Source organism: Rhinopithecus bieti, unplaced genomic scaffold, assembly GCF_001698545.2.
Source record: "Rhinopithecus bieti isolate Rb0 unplaced genomic scaffold, ASM169854v2 scaffold_32012, whole genome shotgun sequence".
In the NCBI taxonomy this organism is placed as follows: domain Eukaryota; kingdom Metazoa; phylum Chordata; class Mammalia; order Primates; family Cercopithecidae; genus Rhinopithecus; species Rhinopithecus bieti.
In genome coordinates, this window is record NW_016814432.1 from 2,641,926 (window position 1) to 2,660,846 (window position 18,921).

Consider the following 18,921-nt stretch of genomic DNA (forward strand, 5'->3'; position numbering starts at 1 on the left):
AGCTAGAAGGCTAGGATCAGGGGTCTTCACAAGCAGCCCTACTGTATGACCTTGGACAAGTCCAAGAACCTTCAGGTTCTTTTTTTTTTTTTGAGATGGAGTCCTGCTGTGTCACCCAGGCAGGAGTGCAGTGGCGTGATCTTGGCTCACTGCAAGCTCCACCTCCCGGGTTCACGCCATTCTCCTGCCTCAGCCTCCTGAGTAGCTGGGACTACAGGTGCCGCCACCACCCCCAGCTAATTTTTTGTATTTTTTAATAGAGACGGGGTTTCATCGTGTTAGCCAGAAGAGTCTCAATCTCCTGACCTTGTGATCCACCTGCCTCAGCCTCCCAAAGTGCTGGCATTACAGGTGTGAGCCACTGCACCCAGCCTGGAGCTAACATTTCTTGAAGGCCAGTGCCAGACACAGGCCATGAGTCACAGAAATATGGTAGCCAACCTTGGATGAAGCCAATTTCTCATCCCTACTTCCCTCAGCAGAAGCCAATAGTGAGATAACCCCGTCTGACACGTGACTAGAACTCATTCTCTGAATTCTGAATCTTCTTTCATTGCTCCATGTTCTTTCTTAAACTCTGCAACCTGATAGTATTATCCCTAATTCAGGAGAAATTCTACCTTAAAGCTGTGCCTCCCCTGGCGCATTCTCCTTCCCTTGGCATCAGGAGGTATTCAACCATTTTGATGAGCCTGGAGATCTAAACTTATGAGAAAGGTTTGCCTGGGCTAATGCCTCTGCCCTGTTGGGTAGTGCGTGGGATGCCATGCCACTTGGGCACATAGAAAACACACCACCCCCCATGCGGGTGCTTTCGGGGCTTGGAGAGTGTGCAAAGTGCATACTCTTGCCACAGGTGGCCAGCGTGGTGGGCGGGAGCCCTGGGTCTCCTCCCCAGATATCCACTGCTGAGTCAACCCTGCCAATCCTCGTCATCTGTTTTGCTTCAATGTCTGCCCAAAATGCTGTGAGCAAAATCATTCCCTCAGCATTTTCCTCACAGCTCAGAGAGGGAGAAAGAGAAAGATGAAGGATGTTCACCCTCTGGCCCTGCCCAGAGGCCTCTGTGGGCGTCCCGCAGGCAGAAGAGGATGACAGATGTCACCCCTTCCCTTGTGTGCAGGGGAGGCCGCCTCTGCCTGATTCTGTCCAGTTAACAAAACAGGAGGAGCTGCCAAGACAAATAGCTGAGGTATGAGAGTTACAGCTAGCGCTCACCACGGTGTGAAATGGACCCGTGAAACGAGACATAAAGGATGCTGCTTGGAATAGCTTGAATGTCGAACATTCTTTCCCAGTGGAGGGACAGAAGGAGGCCGGCAGCAGCAGTGTGGGAGATGGAGGCACAGTGTTGTCCCAGGGGCCGAGGCACGGGGCAACCCCAGGCAACCCTGGGAGATGGGAGACAGTGCCCACTCTTCGCCCATTCCATGCCAAGTCTCCGTGCTACGCTCATCACAAAATAACGTGGCTATTAATAGGTCATATCAAAAGAGCCCTTGTAGTTTATAATCATTTTCATCTGGCTTAGGGAACAGCAACCATAAAATGTCTGTCTGGTGGCTGCTGGGCCGGCGGGGCAGGTTTATATTAGCTAGTACTCAGAACGTGGTGGCAATGACAGACGAGGCAGAGGATGGTTTATGGGCTCTAATGCCTGTGCTGACATGGAGGATCGGAGCGAGATTTATTTTATGCCCGGGCCATCACTGAACACTGAAAACCAGTCATTACAAGCCAGATGACAACTGGAATGCAGTAATCACTTGAAGGAATATTTATTTGGTTTTTAAGTTTTTGGATGAATCTGGTGTTCGGAAAGTCAGGGACCGCTAGGAAGTCAGACTATGCCATTATTACATCCAAACCATTATACATTTGCTAGCCAATTATGTAATCCTATATGGAAAATATAACCAGAAAGTAGGATAAGCCCCAAGACCTGAAGGCTCATTATTCCAGGCTCACCATCGTTTGTGGTTACTACACACCCTAAATATTATTAATGGACCAAAAGAACCCAATACTTGTAAAGTCTGGTCAGTATCATTAAATCCACAGCTCCCTGTGACAGTGAATTTGATGGAGTGGCAATATGTATTAGGTCACTTTTCTTCTGACTCATTTCACTGGATTTCATGCGGTAAAGTAGCAAAAGAGGCCATTTTGTTAAGCCCATTGTCAGCCTAAAGGTTCAATTAAGTTTCTATAAACACATCTTCTTTTGACATCCCTGATGTTAGCATTCCTGCTCTCAAGCAAGTCATGCCTTAGAATTAACTACATTTACTTGTGAATTGTTAATGGTTCTTGCTTCTTCCAGATGAGCAAAGGAGGTTGGGCGGAAATGTTGGATATGCTACTATTAATTTTCTTTTCTTTTCTTTTTTTGTTTTAAGACGGAGTCTTGCTCTGTTGCCCCAGGCTCAAGTGCAGTGGTATGATCTTAGCTTACTGCAACCTCTGCCTCCTGGGTTCAAGCAATTCTCCTGCCTCAGCCTCCCAAGTAGCTGGGACTACAGGTGTGTGCCACCATGCCTAGCTAAGTTTTTGTATTTTTAGAACAGACGGGGTTTCACCATGTTAGCCAGGAGGGTCTTGATCTCCTGACCTTGTGATCCGCCCGCCTCAGCCTCCCAAAGTGCTGGGATTACAGGTATGAGGCACCGCACCCAGCCATAAGCCACTGTTTCTATAAGATATGGCCTAACGCTTCCTGTGTCATCTTCAATTCATCCCATCCCACTTAACTATCTTGTTTTTCTTTCCTTTCCAGAACTCTACGCAAGCATTTTTTTGGGATAATTTTTCTCACTAGGAAGATCCATCATTTTCCAAGTGCACCAGGAACAAGAAGCCTGGGCTGATTCACAGAGGGTGGCTCAGGCAGCCCCACCCATGGCACTCTGCCTAACTGGTCAGTCAAGCGTACCCCAGGCTCCAGACAACGTCACAGCCTAATGGCTGCTGGGTGTGTCCACAGTGTGAAATGCATTGAGCTGTTTGCTCCTGTGGGCACATTTCTGAGTCTATGTCACCAAAATAATTCATGTTTTAAATGTACATGAACTATGATCATAGACGTGCTCTCCCTGTCTCTTCTCCATCAAGTCTCAGGTAAGCACAAAGCAAATAAAGGAAAAGCCCTCTAATGTGCACTGAGATTCTGGAGCATTGGACTGGGTGTGTTACTACTGGAGAGACGGCGGCACACAGGTTTAGGGAGAAGGCAGATACCAGAATCCATCTTCTGCCCTTTAACTTATTGTTGCCAGTTCCTGTCTTGACTTCAGGTGTCATCTCTTCACCCATCCCCTGGCTTCTGTTCAACAACTTCTACTTTTTAGGGTGTTTTTGCTGTTTTAGAGACAGCGTCTCACTCTACCACCCAGGTTGGAGTGCAGTGGTGCGATTATGGCTCACTGCAGCCTCAAACTCCTGGGCTCAAGCAATCATCCCACCTCACCCTCCTGAATAGCTGGGACTATAGGCATATGCCACCATGCTTGGCTAATTTTTTTATTTTTTGTAAAGATGAGGGTCTCCCTATGTTGCCCAGGCTTGTCTTGAACTGCTGGGTTCAAGTGATCCTCCTGCCTCTGCCTCCCAGAGTGCTGTGATTACAGGCATGAGCCACTGCTCCTGATCCTACTTTGCATGTTTTAGATTTTGTCACATTTGTGTTTAGTAAACTTAAAGAAAAAAGGTATCAGGAAAAGAAAAGCAAATCTTGCTGCATTTTCTTCCAGGGTAGCCCTGTGCAAGGAATTCATTCAGTTTCTTATCTAAGCACCCTTTTTCAAACATGTCAGAAATCAAGACATTTCTAAGACAGCATTGAAAGCTAATAAATTAGGCAAACACAAACCTATTTTTCAAAGGCTTTGAAAGGCTTTAAAAGCTGGGACACAGAGGTCCTGGCCAAGGGCTGCAGCTCTCCGTGGCCTCACGTGCAGCACTCTCAGTGTCTGCGCCAGGAGTTCTTCTGTTCTGGTTCCTGAGGTTCATGCTGCATGTCCTCCATCCTGGCATGGGCCTCCCCAGTGGGCTTCCATCCTCTAACTTCCAGTTGGCCTTGGTGATAGAGAGCGAGGTCAGGGTATTTGTTCCCCAGCTTCCCTCCTGAGGAGTTGCTTCTGACGGGCTTTGTCCCCTGAGTTAAGGTGACAGTTCTTCTCCAGCCGGCCTTTGCCACAGCACTCTCACCTTTCAGCTTCCTGTAACCACTGGCTACCCTCATCCAGCGTTACCATCCCCTGTCATGTCCCTAAACCCTGTTGTCAACTTTGTCCATCCCCTCAAATTATTGCAACTTGTTTCACCATTTATTTCTTGTGGAGACTCTGACTCAATATGGGGTTTAATAGGGAGGTCCGACCAAGCACAGGCTGGAGCCACACACCATGTATTAGAATGTTCCAAGGTTCAGGGATGTTTGTAGCTGCAGAAAGGAAAGGATCTGGGCTGTAATGCATGCTCCAATGCGGACCGTTAGGATTCTACATATCTGAGGGGCTTTTCCGGAAAGTTCTTATCAAAGTCTTTGGTAGTCTATCTCAGTTCTTTGGTGGTCTGCACTCTACGCTGAACAACGCTGGCCTACGTGAATACTGCTAGACACGCACAACCCACAGTTGAACACCTGGATGGATCTTCCAAAAGGAAGCACACTTATGCCAGTAGCACTGGGATCAAGAAACAGGCATGACCAGCGTCCTCCAGGCTCCCTCCTGGCCCCAGCCACTCCACCTCCAGTGGTAGCTTTCACCCAAACTTTTAATGCCATAGTCCCATTTGTGCTGGTTTTGAATGTTATGTAAATGGAGCCGCGTTAGTCCTTTTGCTTTAGATTATGTTTGGGCGTTTATCTAGGCTGTTGCCTGTGTTCATTCTCATTGCTGCACAGTTTTCCACTGTTCGAACACATCACAGGATTTATTCATTCTACTCTAGAAGAATGCTTAGGTTGTGTCCACATCAGGGGCTATGAAAATGGTGTCTCCATGAACATACACATGTCTTTTGCTGAACGTAGTGTATGCGTTTCTGTGTGCATGTATGTTGGATCACTGAATCTTAGGTAATGTGTATGTTTAGCTTTAGGAGATCATTGCTAAACAGTTTTCTGGAGTGATTGTATTAATTTTCATTCTGGGTAGACTTATCTTTTTGATCATTTCCTAAGTGTATGCATATTGCACCTCTCCTATTGGGATTCTGACTCTTTTGCTCTGGTTTAAGGCCCTGATGAAGATGTTTTCAGGACCCCAGGCAGCCTGGTGAAAATTCTTTGGCAGAATTTGCATCAGTACACCAATAACCAGGTTCTTGGTGCCGTGATTTGTACCAGCTCCTCCCTGCCTGCCCTTCTGACCCATGTTCCCTCCTGGCCAGCGCTGTTCAGGACAGACAGAAAAGAGGAGACTGGGGTTTGGGAAGAGAAAAGGAGACAAAGTACACAAAAAAGCTGTGGTGTCCATTTTCAGTGCGAATTTGAGAGCAATCCAAGGGGCAGGGTTAACCCAGTCCTGAAAACTGTCCTGCTCTTCGGGTGTGCGGCCTTGTGTGTGGGGAGTGGGGGACCCAGGAGGAGTTTCTCCACATCAAGCAGACTCAGGAAAAAAAATGCCTCTTACTTTGCATTATCTGCCACAAAGGAAAATAATGACACAGGCATCTCATTGGAATGGATGGAGAGGGAAATCCTGAAATGTCTCCAAATAAGGAATGAGAAGCGGGAAATAATTGTGGAGTCCCCACTACTACCAATGTAAGATGCATTAAATACCACCGATGAATTCCCTAACTCGTGTCTAGCCTCTGTTGTTTCATTTTATAGTATAGATAATTTAATAAAAGCTACTAACATTTATTCACAATTATAACCCCTAAGGCTGCCGTAACAAATCACCTGAAACTGTGTGGCTTAAAATAATGGTAATGTATCCTCTCACTGTTCTGGAGGCCAGAAGTCTTAATCCAGGTATCCAGGTGTTGGCAGGTCTGTTTCTTCCAGAGGCACTGAGGGAGCCTCTGTACTGGGCCTCTCTCTCGGCTCCTGGTGCTGCAGCAATGCTTGGCATTCCTTGGCTTGCAGAGCATCCCCCATGGCTGCCTGTGTTCCATGGTGTTCTCCGTGTGTGTGTGTGTGTCCAAGCTTTCTTCTCTTGTAAGGACACTAGTCATGTTGGATTTACAGGCCGCCCTACTACAGTGTGGCCTCATCTTAACTTGATTAAGTCTACAAAGATCCTGTTTCCAAATAACGCCACATTCACAGTTTCCAAGTAGACATAAATTTGAGGTTGGACAGCAGGGGTGGGGCAGTGAGGAGAGGTATCACTTTTCAACCGTTTATAACCCCTGCATGATTTTTCTCCATGATCTTAAGATGAAGGATAAATTCTCCTTCCACATAGATGTCCAGGAACATAATTTTTGCTGTTGTAAAGGGAACCCAGATGTATGTAATGAACCTTGGGATGGAGCGAGAATGTGAGTTAGGAGAAAAGATGTTCTTGACCCTTCTCTGATATGCGTAGCTCTTGTCATAACTTAGGAGGGAAGATAACTAGTGGGGAACGCTTAGAGGACAGCTTCTACTATCGTTGGCCACGGTCTTCATACAATGAACTAACTAGCTCATAAACCCTGAGGCAGCAGTGTCCACAAAATGGGGAATGTGAGCTGCTTATAACCAGAGAGAAAAGGGTGTCCCAGGTTTTAGGGCTAATGAACACTTGCCAATGGCCTATTTCCAGGCAGCCTGGAGCACCTGACTGCCAGGAGAATAGAGCACCTGTGGAGATGCATGCACAGACACACAACCATGGAAGCTGTGGAAATCTTTCCATTTTGCTCTGCGCTGCAAATTTTATGTCTGTCATGCATTCTGCCTGTGAGTTTCTCTTTTCTGCCAGGGTGCCTACAGCAGGACCTCACACCAGCCAATTGCAGGATGGCCTGGAGATGGGAAGGGAGGAAAGGCCATCCTATTCCATGAGCAGCATTCCCAACTGTGCCGCACAAGCCAGGCCATAGCAACAACTGGAAACCTTCTCCTGGAGACCTGGGGAAGGGTCCGGCTAACACAAAGCCTAACTACCACCATCACCGACCTCTGACCTCTGTGCCACCGTGATCTCACGCACCAGAATCTCCGACCTCTGATCTCTGTGCCACCGTGACCTCACGCACCAGAGTCTCCGACCTCGGACCCCTGTGCCACCGTGACCTCACGCACCAGAGTCTCCGACCTCGGACCTCTGTGCCCCCGTGACCTCACGCACCAGAATCTGCAGGAGCAGGAGACGTTGGTGCAGCTTTCGGTTAACAGCGATGCAAATGGGACTTCAGATTCGGATGACTGTTGAATCCAATAAAGAGAAAACTGGGGAGTCTCCATTTATCACATACATTTTTATACAGGAAAAAGTCAACTCAGATGACTTAGTCCAAAGGAAACCTATTATAGTGTGTGCTTGGAAATGCCCAAATTCACTCTATAATTTTTAAATTCACTCTATATTTTATTATTTGGTTCATGACTAAAGGAGCTTCAGAGTTTTGAAGGCAATTAACTTCACAGCATATCAGCTACAGCTAGTGATAAAAATCAATTCTCAGCTCAATTCAGGGCAGGGTGTATTTTCAGAAAATAGCTCTTTTAAAAGTATAACTGAAAAGCGTGGTCAGGTTAGGCCTATTTAGTGTTGAATTAGGACGTGGTTGCCTCCTTAGAAACCCTAAAAAGGGGGACCTCTGAGGCACAGGTTGCATCTGTAAGAATTGCACATGTTTCAGAACCGAGTTATTTTCTGTTTCAAAAATTACTTTTGCCAGGGGAAGGTGCTGCCTTTAGCCACGCTGAGACTGACACGCCCTGCTGACTCTTTTGTTCTGACTTTCCAGCACACGCATCTCTTCGCCCGGATTTGCTCAGCTGATAACGAGCACGTGCTGAGTGCGGGCTAAAGTTCAGGAAAGGATCACAGAAACATCAGAGAAGTAAACACGAGAAAGAAATGAGGGCATTCAACTTGTGCTGAAAATATCACCCATCTGTCATATTAATTTTGAGTGCAGTTGTCGCTCACCCACAGGGTAGCTTCTCACATCAGAACCTAAGAGGGAAACAGGACGTCACCTTGAGCCGTCCTCGGAATGCCCCACGTGGACATGCCCTTCATCATTTCCTTCACTGGTAGAAGTGTTGGCTGCTTCTTTGGCTGAACCAAATGAAGTTGTTGCTTGGGTTTAGAGGCCATGTCTCTTTAAGCCCTGGGCTCACACTCAGCACACGGGGTGTTTATGCCACGAGTGCATGGATGTTTATGCCACTTGTGGCTGATGAGGGGCACGGCACCTGCAGAGCCCCCAGGCTTGCTTCACTCCAGGACACACGGGGAAGCATGAGAGTGTGTAACCGACCACAGCACTTAATATATTTGTTTTCTTTTTGCTGAATGCATAAGGTTGAATTCATAAAAGTGAAATGTGATTTTGATACAACTCCACTCAATTTCAAACAGACAGGCCCATCTCAAGGGTGATGCATAAAACATGTATGCTGATTTTCCGTATTTTTGTAGTTAGTATGTAATTAATAGCTAAGTAGTTAAAGCAGTGATGTGTGCTGGGCCTGTGCATTTCATGGAAAATGAATGAACAGACTCATTTATGGTAATTGGTTTAATAAGCTTTGGAGTGGCAGGAACATATCTAAAATTAAGACTAATGAACTTAAATCATTTGTTTTTTGATGGCTGAACCTATAGGCTACAAATGATAAACTTTGAAAGATCTGTTTTATATCTTTATATAAGTTTTATAAAAGATTATATTACGGCAAGTTGGAGACGAGCAAGAACCAAGTAAGTGCTATCAGGCTGAAATGAGGGAACTAATGGAGCATTGTAGACAGGGAGGGGAATGGATTTCTTGCTGTTCCTGGATACTGAGCTATAAAGTAAACTCTAACACAATTTCTAATGGACTGTTTTCATCACCAAACAAATAATAAATTGTGATCCATGGAGCAAGTCCAGCAAAAGTTTCTAGCAAATAGCGATTAAAAGAATAGAAGGCTTATTGATTACTATGGGGTTATTTATTTTAAAATATTGCCATCTTAAAGCAACATATTACTAAATTATGGATGATTTTAAACAAATTCCTCATTTAAAAAGATGGAAAGCTCTGGGAAGCCTCATGATATTTATGGAATTCTCTGTCCCCAAAGGCACGGGGAACTAAACTCTCAAGTAGACATTTTCTTAACCAGTCTTAGCAATTCTTGTTTTCTCTTCCCCAACAAACTCTCCCCTACCCCTTTCTCTGGTGGAGGAGAACAATACAAATGTCCTCAGAATCGACAGGCTGTGCCTTAGAAGTCAGTCAGAATAGCTTGTGAGATCCAGCTGACTTATATTGGGTAGAAAAACCCAAAACTGAAATGAAACAAAATTCTTCCTTGAATCTACAATATTGGAGCTTTATTCTGGAAAGAGATAAAATGACCAAAACTTTCCTGATGTGCCTCCTTCACCTGGGCTTCCCATCCTGAGGAGGTAGCTGGAGTGAGCTGGGCCTGGCAGCTCTCAGGACAGCCACCCCAGGAAGAGTGTGACCTCCTGCATCTTCGCCCGGCTCAGCCAAGGGAGGAGCCAGCCCACATCTGAGGCCGTATCATTTATCCAAAAAAGAAGAAATGCAATGCATTTCCCCAAGAATGGGCTGTTTGGGAGCAAATCCAATTTGTCATAGAAACAACCTGCATGGATCAATGCAGGATGGTTAGCTTGTCAGAAATGCAACCAGCTACTCGTGATCCATCCTGAAGTCAATTATAACCCCTAGAATCTAGCAGACTAGATCACCACAGCTCCATTTTGCACAGACACACATATACATATACACACACGTCCACATGCATGCACACACGTACATGTACACACATGCACACACACATGCACGTGCACACACACATGCATGGATGCACAGATTCCCAAGCACATTCCCTGCTCTGCTTCCTGCCCAGGTACAGGTGTGGCTCTGTCTACACAGTCCCCAGTGCTCCCACGTCCCACAGCACAAAGGCATGCCCAGGCACTGGGTGTGTGGAGACTCCTGGTGCAGGGAAAGTGTGAACACGTGCTCACACCTGAAGCACTAATTTCCAGCTGTGGGCAAAGGTGAGTACAGCAAAGCCACCACCAGCCTCCCCGCAGCCCCCACTGGGATCACCCCCATTCTGCTCAGGGACTTTGCTGGGATGCCCACCAGCTCTGCAGGGCAGGCTGTGCGTGCAAGGCCCACGCGAACAGATGCCCACAAAACCTGGGTCCACCAAGACCACAAGTCTTGCTTTCCCTCTGAACCAGCCAGAAGTTGAAGTCGAGTCACCGGAGGGGAGCGAGCGTCCGAGCATCCGCGTCCACTGTGACAACAGTGCCACATCCGCTGCAGGCCGAGGTTCTGGGAACAGAAAAGAAAGCTTGGAAAACAGAAACCCCCGCGACATTCCTGAAACCCAAACACCAGGGTGACTCCCCGGAGGGACACTTGTGTATCCGTTTGTTTGCATCTCTTGGTTTCCTACTTTTACCCCAAACCAGAAAAAGGGACAGGCGATACTAAAAGCAATGGTACATTTTTGTCATATTTCTCATCCATTCAGAACTAGGAAACAGCAGAAATCTTGTGGGAAAGTCACTTCTCAGGAGATTTCTAACCCGATTTCTTAACTACAGTGGTCTGGAGTTTTTGCCTAAATTTTAGATAAGGTCTTAATTCCTGGTTGCTTGGCTGCTCACATTTCAAATTCTTCTCAGGTTCACATCAATCATTCCAAGAGACAAGCGAAACATTTCACATAACACAATGTGCTGGTTTTTAGCATATCTTTGGTCTGAATGTGTAAGACTTCTGTGTCTTTGAGGAAAAGCATATCTCCCAAAAAAAGGCCCCTCTCGCTTCCTCTCTCTCCCTCTCTCACTCCCCCTCTCTCCTTTCTCTCCCTCTTCCTCTCTCTCTCCCCCCTCTCTCTCCCCGCTCTCTCTCCCTCTCCATCTCTCACTCCCTCTGTCTCTCCCTCTCTCACTCCCTCTCTATCTCCCTCTCTTGCGCTCTCTCTCTCTTTCTCTCTCTCCCTCTTTCTCTGGCTCCCTCTCTCTCTCTCTGGCTCCCTCTCCCTCTCTCTCCTTCTCTCTGGCTCCCTCTCTCCCTCTCTTGCTCCCTCTCCCTCTCTTCCTCTCTCGCTCCCTCTCTCTCTCTCTCTCTGGTTCTCTCTCTTGCTCCCTCTCTCTCTCCCTCTCTTGCTGCTGCCCCACCCCCCCTCATTCCCTCTCTCTCTCCCCCCTCTCTCTGGTTCCCTCTCTCTCTCCCTCTCTCACTCCCTCTGTCTCTCCCTCTCTTTCTCTGTGTCTCATTGTCCTTATGTCTCTGTCTTCCCTGTCTTTCTCATTCCGTTCCTCTGTGTCTCTGCTTCTCCCTTATACTCTTGCCTTCCCTCCTTCCCTTCCCTGTCTCTCCTTCTCCTCTCTCTGTCTCTCTCTCTCCCCTTTCTCTGTCTACCCTCCCTCCTCCCCAAATCTGAAGCTCGCTCTCACCACCCCTGCAGCCCAGACTCCAGCACTGAACTGCGAAACCAAGTGTGCTGTAAACACAATGTATGAGGAAACCACAGAAATGAAGACAATTAGGGTAAATAAGATCCAGTGATCAAATATAGCTAATTTGTATCCATAATATTTGGGAGTTACACAGTCTGCTTCAGTTTGAAAGATATCTTCCAGACCACACTGTTTTTTCTCCGTGGGGACTGCCTTTTGCTTTTAATTATTGAACCTGAAGAATTCTTGCCATAATTTGGGGTTAGCTTGTAATTCTTGAAGAAGAAAAAAAAAAATTCTAGTCCACAAATCCTCCTGTATTCCATCACTTCCAATAATAGGCTTCTGTGGCCAAATTGACCATCAATCAGTTGTGTTTTTCAGAAGGAGTGGGTGAAGCAGGGAGAGGAATTGGAGAAACTCACAGCAAGCATGGCCTCAAATAGCGGTGGGGTGGATGGAAACTCCTTGGCAAAGAGCCTTGGCTAAATAAAATGTATAAGAAAAGTCTCAGAAATAGAATATGTTACAAAGAAAAAGTGAACTCTAAACAACAAGACTTCACCTTCCTGCTTGAAGAGGTGTTGAGCGCTTTTAGGAATTGCTAACACTGTCCACAATTTAAGAAGTGCATTCTGCGGCGCCGTCTTGTTGATACTAATGGGTCCTTGTGACAGAAGGTGGAGCATGCCCTTGGTCCCACCCAGGGGTGCTGGGATGCTTGCAGGACCCTTACAACAAGTGGGCTTTCATTCTCCAAGCAGGGCTTGCAGCGACAAGGACAGCAGCCTGAGCCTCCTCACTTGACACAAGATCGTTTTGCACACTCAGGCACACCATCTATGAGCCAGTGGCATGCCGTATGAACCATGCCTTTATTTTCTACACTCTGCTGCTTCCACATCCGGGGCCTAGGCTGACCCTGGAGAGACTGCTCCTCCCCACTCTGCCCCGCCCCACCCCCAGGTAGCTAATTCCTTGAGATGATAAACAACTCACCTGCAAGCTCCCACCTTTCATATATACCCCAACCACCTCCCTCATGGGGTTCTCATGCTCTGGGCCACCATCCACCTTCCCTAATACACCCAGGTCCATGTACCAGACAACTAGGGACAGTCCTATGAGCCAGAGCCTGCTGAAATTATTCGACATGGCCAATCCTCAGCCTGCTCACCCTTCCTTACCTGTTCCTTCCTGCTGAAACCCCAGTAAAGGCTCTGGCCCCAGTTCCTCCCAACCGTGCCCCCATGACACGGCGCGCCCCTCCTCTTCGGAACTGTGTGTAATAAGCTGCCTCTTCAGTGGTAGTCTTCTCCTGATCTGTTGGCCTTACATACCCGAATAAGAATAAAACTCACATTTTAAAACACAGGTCTTTCTAGCGAGAGACATCAAAGACCAGGAATTCATTTCTTAGGAAAAATAGGCTTATTTTCTTGCAAACCAGTCATGTTTTAAAAAGTAACAGGGAACAATAGCTTTCCAAATTTTCAAAAATAAAACACTGTTTATCAAGTTGGCAATTTTATATACACGCCCACACAGAGAGCTGCAAGAGCATGTCGTTGGAACACAGACTCTCTCATCAATGCTGTGGGAATGTGAACAGGAACAACTTTTCTGGACATGTATTTGATATGAGTATTTGAAGCTTTAAAAATCTGCATACCCTTTCACCTGGAAATTCTCCTTTGAGGAATATATCCTAGGGAGAAAAACAAAAAGACGCAGTAAAATGGTTTTCCTGAAAGCATCATTTGTAATTTAAAAGAGTGGGGAGAAGCATCAGCCACTGAATATCCAGGCACAGAGGACTCGGTGAGTAAGTGATGGTACCTGCGGAACAGGAGGCTCCATCCTGCCACTACCATGACGACTGCTGAATGTAGAAAGATGTTCACAGCATAATTCTAACTTAAAAAAAGATTTTACAGGCCGGGCGCGATGGCTTATGCCTGTAATCCCAGCACTTTGGGAGGCCGAGGCGGGCGGATCACCTGAGGTCAGGAGTTCAAGACCAGCCTGCCCAATATGGAGAAACCCCATCTCTACTAAAAACACAAAATCAGCCGGGCGTGGTGGCAAGTGCCCGTAATCTCAGCTACTCAGGAGGCTGAGACAGGAGAATCGCTTGAACATGGGAGGGGGAGGTTGCGGTGAGCTGAGATCGTGCCATTGCACTCCAGCCCTGGCAACAAGAACAAAACTCCATCTTAAAGAAAAAAAAGACACGATTATCACTCTATGTTCTCACAAGTAGAAAAACAGATATTTACCAATATCTGCTCTGAATATCTTAAAATCACAAATGTCCACCTCCAGTATCAGTGTGCGTGGAGAGCAGTGTCAGCACCCAGGACCACTGAAAGATTATGGGGCACCCTGGACAAATGTATAAAAGGGCTGGACAGGTACATGCTGGGGTGTAAATAACAGTGATTCTTGGATGATGAAATCATGAGTGTTATGTAGTCATAATTGTGGGAAATTCAAAAAAAGAAATCAGGCCGAGCACAGTGGCTCATGCCTGTAATCTCAGCACTTTGGGAGGCCAAGGCAGGCAGATCACTTGAGGTCAGGAGTTCCAGACCAGCCTGGCCAACATGGTGAAACATTGTCCCTACTAAAAATACAAAAATTAGCTGGGTGTGGTGGCGGGTGCCTGTAATCCCAGCTACTCAGGAGGCTGAGGTGCGAGAATGGCTTGAACCCAGGTGGCGGTGAGCTGAGATCACACCACTGTACTCCAGCCTGGGTGACAGAGTGAGACTCCGTCTCAAAACAGCAACAAAAAGAAATCATGAGATGTCATGAGTGTTTTTAAATTCTCTTTTGTTTGCTTATGTTTAAACCTAATGTTCCTATAATGAACATATTTCCTTTGTATTAAGAAACACTTTTAAAACATTTCTCAAAAAGCCATTCCTAAGAAACGGAAGGAAAAGTCAACTCAAAAGCGGTATTGACCCCTCCCCGAGAGAATTCCATTTTTGGGGCTGTCAGGGTTCCTTCAGGTCAGTAGGATATAATTCAGACCACCGGGGCTGACAGTCTGCTTTGCTGAGCGACTATGTTTTCTAGACCACAGAACAGGGCACAGAGTTTGGTAACTGTGCTTGCTCTTTGGAAGTAAGATCGCCCCAGGGCAGGGCAGTCCTGTAGTTGCCGAACTAGTCTAACCTTTGAAAACCACAGAGACCCCCAGGTGGAGGCTTAAAGGAAAATTAAGCTGAAGCAAAAACAAACAAGCAAACATGGTTTCTAACCACTGGAAAGATGGCCCTTCATTAAACTGTCACCCGATTCCCTTCAGCTCAGCAACATTACGGGGGATCTTGTCTGTGCCAGGCAGAGGCTGGGTGCTGAGGACAGAGAGGTGGACGGGCATGGACTCTGCCTGCGCTCCGCAGGGCCATTGAGCATCTCTCACCTGGTGGGAAGAATGCAGGCCCTTGGAAGGAGGAATGCGGGGAGGACTAGACAACACAGACATGGAGTTCAATTTTACTGACTGATTGTGAAAGATAACCACCCTCAGCCTCATTGGCACCCATATCTGCAAAATGGGCATAATAATAAATATGTCATGGCGATGTTGTAAGAATTGCATGTATGAAGTGGCGAGGTCCGTGCCTGTCTCCCCATTTCCATGAACTGTTCCACACCCCACTGAACAAATGGTCAGCTCCTGCCAGGGCAGTCCAACCCAGCATTTCCACCATTTAACTTAGAATTACTATTCTAATCAGCCATGGTTCCAAGAGTGCCTAGTGGATATTGGGCATTAGTATCTGGAAAGAATTCTTGACAGTCTTCATTTGATCATCTGAATTTCCTAACAGCTACTCCTGGAATGCTTTCATAACGTAGAATGGCTTGAGCTAGCTGAAAAAATGCTTGTGACATGTTTGCCATACATCTTAACTAATCAGATGGATCTTCACAGCTTTAAAAAAAAAAAAAAGCAGAGATTTGGCCAAGCATTGTGGCTTACACCTATAATCCCAGCACTTTGGGAGGCTGAGGTGGGTGGATCACGAGGTCAGGAGATTGAGACTGTCCTGGCTAATATGGTGAAACCCTGTCTCTACTAAAAATACAAAAAATTAGCCTGCGTGGTGTCGGGTGCCTGTAGTCCTAGCTACTCGGGAGGCTGAGGCAGGAGAATCACTTGAACCCAGAAGGTGGAAGTTGTAGTGAGCCGAGACCGCGCCACTGCACTCCAGCCTGGCGACAGAGCAAGACTCTGTCAAAAAAAAAAAAAAAAAAGCGGAGATTTGGATAATTAGCAGAATAACTCTGTGTCAATCAACTCTGTATCCATCCTTTTCCTGCCCTAATATCAGAGCAAGCTTGTTATTTTCTATCACATTTTTCTTGGGCATGTCTAAGGAATTTTTAATTGTCACTCTACAGTAGACACTGGCCATTCATGTGGTTACTGCCCAGGAGTGGGAAACAACAGACACTGACTGACTTGTCACAGGGTTCAAGATCCCTTTCCGGCTTTGAGAGTCAGCATGTGCGGCTTCCTGCCTGTGTCTGCCAAGGCTTAGCTCAGATGCAAGGCCCACTGTGTTAGTCCAGGTCCTCAGAGAAGCAGGTACCAAGACCTATGAAATATGCAAGCACTGTAAGGGGAAACACCTCTAAGAATGGGAGAGCCAGGTAAGCCTGGGAGAGCCGCCAGGCTATGATGCAATCAGACCGAGTGAAGGAGACGGGGGGCGAGGGTTGGGGAATGTCTCCGGACCACTCCGTAGTCTAAGAACGTTTCTGAGGGGCCATCAGATCGCTCTCAAGCCAACAGTGTCTGTCAGAGGAATTCCCCATTTCCCAGAACGGATACTGCCTCAGTATCCTGGCTGTCTGTAGGAAGCACAGCCTCCGAGGACAGGTGGAAGCCAGTGACGGGTTTCAGAGCCCGCAGCTGGGCCCCTGGGCTCCTTCCGCTTCTGTAGTTGGAGGCCTGTGCTCAGTCTGCTCTACAGGAAGCTCTTCGCTCTCCACTTTGCAACCGTGCCCCTCTGTCCCTAGTGATACCGTGGGAAGTGCATGGTGCCTTACCATGGCACTCGGTGCCTTGGTACATATCTTTGTTTTCTTCTTAATTAAATTCAGCAAATGCCAAGGAGGCCCTAGGCCCTGCACTGGCCCACAGTGCCTGGAGGCAGCAGCTGTCCTGGGCACGTCTGGGCCTGCACAGTGAGACTTTCCAGGCCAATGAGGAGGGACACAGCCTGAGGGGAGGAGAGGGTGGAAGAGGCAGATGGAGAAGGGAAAAGCCACAGTCACTGGGATGCAGGACAGGATGAAACCAGAGAGGGCTCATGGATGCCAAAGCAAAGAAAGAGGGTGCTGAGGAAAAGGGGCAACTGGCAGTGGATGCAGAGAAGAAGAGGACTTCGCGTCACAGGCAGGCAGACTCCTGAATTTCCAGGCCACCTGTGAGGCTCAGAGACTTTGAGTGCCTTTGCTCACATGCACATGGGGGCTGGACCAGGACCCTTCAGGGTCTCATTTTGTGGGTTTGCCATCCGAGTCCCCTTCCTGAGCCTTCATTTCTTCATCACTGTGACCTTCACAGTAACCCTGTGATCTCCCGGGCTCTCCCCGTGTCTCCCTTCCTCAGCTTTCTCACCAGGTCAGAGGAGCTACCATGGCCCCATCTGGCTAAACCGTCCCTGACCCGCTAGGGGAGATTAGAGGTCGTCACGCAGGATGGGTCTCTTCGTGCCCAGCGAGGCCCTCCGTGAACCTCCACCCCTCACCTGCGGAGGTGCCGGAGGACGTCTGGAAGGCGCACAGTATGAGCTGAGCAGGATTTCTCAGGAGACTTCACTTGTGCCCGGGTCAACAAGAGAAGAACACGCGCAGGACCCCCTGAGCTTCCCGACACCCCACAGGGCCATGTGCCAGCCCGGGGCACAGCAGGACCTTAGGCGTGGGCTTTGTTCTAGGAGGGGACATGGGCCTCCCTCTTCACAGGGACCCCACAGCAAAGCAGCCCTGTCCATGGGAGCATCCACAGCCGGCTCGGTGCCAGGCAGTCTGGGTTTGCTCTGTCGGCTCTTTACAGGACGAGACACCTGTTGAACATCAGCCACCCTGAGCGTGGAGAATTATTTATTTATTTATTTATTTATTTATTTATTTATTTATTTATTTTTGGAGATGGAGTCTCGCTCTGTTGCCCAGGCTGGAGTGCAATGGCGTGATCTCTTCTCACTGCAACCTCTGCCTCCCGAGTTCAAGTGATTCTCCTGCCTCATCCTCCCGAGCAGCTGAGACTACAGGCATGTGACACCACGCCCGGCTGATTTTTGTATTTTTAGTAGAGACGTGGTTTCACTACGTTGGCCAGACTGGTCTCGAAGTCCTGACCTCGTGATCCGTGAGCCTCGGCCTCCCAAAGTGCTAGGATTACAGGCGTGAGTCTCCGTGCCCAGCTGACCCTGGAGAATTTATGCACTTGTAGGTATCTGTGGTCCCTCCTGCAATGGAAGGAATCCCCAGTCCTGAGGGAACAAGGTTTGGGGCAGCTTCTTCTACTGAAAAAAAAACAGGGAATCCCCTGGTACCAGAGAGTTTATCTACCAGGCAATGCAGAGTCAGAGCCCCCAGAGGCACTTTTGGACAAGTCTGTTCACTGCACCACAGGTCTGTAGCCGAAGTCACTATTTTGTACAAGCTTTGGGTAGCATTAAAAATCAGTGCAGGGCAAATGGAATGGCCAACGTTCAAACAACAGAAAGAGAGCTTCAGTGAGTGAGACTAGGAGGCAAGGCTTCGTAAGAGAGAGAATCTCATCAGGGCCTGCAGGGGTATGTCAGGCTTGGACATGTCACATGGTGGCAAGAGCGTTCACACTAAGATGTCAACCTAAACCAAGGTCACAGAGAACAAAGAGGAGCTGGGAACATTCCTCATATCAGAACATGGGTGGCTGCCAACACTTGAAACACCCCATCGTTGGACAGGAGTTCACCAAAACCGAAGAACTGTGTTCTATTAAGATTTCAGAACAGAATTCAGAAATATCATTTCCACCAGGTAGATTCTAATACTGGTGATTTCTGCCCATGAGCACTTGTTAGTGTTTGCTCTGCTGTCTTCAAACAGTTGGTCTTCTGTTCCATTAGAATCCAGCTACATTTTTTAAAATTATTATTCTAGGCCTCAAATTTTGCTACTTCATTGGCATAGAAACCCTCACAATGAAATTTTATTGTTCCCAAATATACTGTTCTTGCCGGCTCAATTCAGAAGTTGCAATTTTAAATGTTTTTATTATTATTATTATTAT

General features: G+C 47.4%; 1 long non-coding RNA gene across 1 annotated transcript in view; it reads right to left on the minus strand.

The window, feature by feature from the left end:
• Positions 1-9,348: 9,348 nt before the first annotated feature.
• LOC108514272 (uncharacterized) overlaps positions 9,349-18,921 on the minus strand; it is a 17,303-nt gene continuing 7,730 nt past the window's right edge. Inside the window, exon 3 of the long non-coding RNA XR_001881183.1 lies at positions 9,349-10,476. This is a non-coding gene — a long non-coding RNA (uncharacterized LOC108514272). The remainder of the gene's footprint in view (positions 10,477-18,921) is intronic.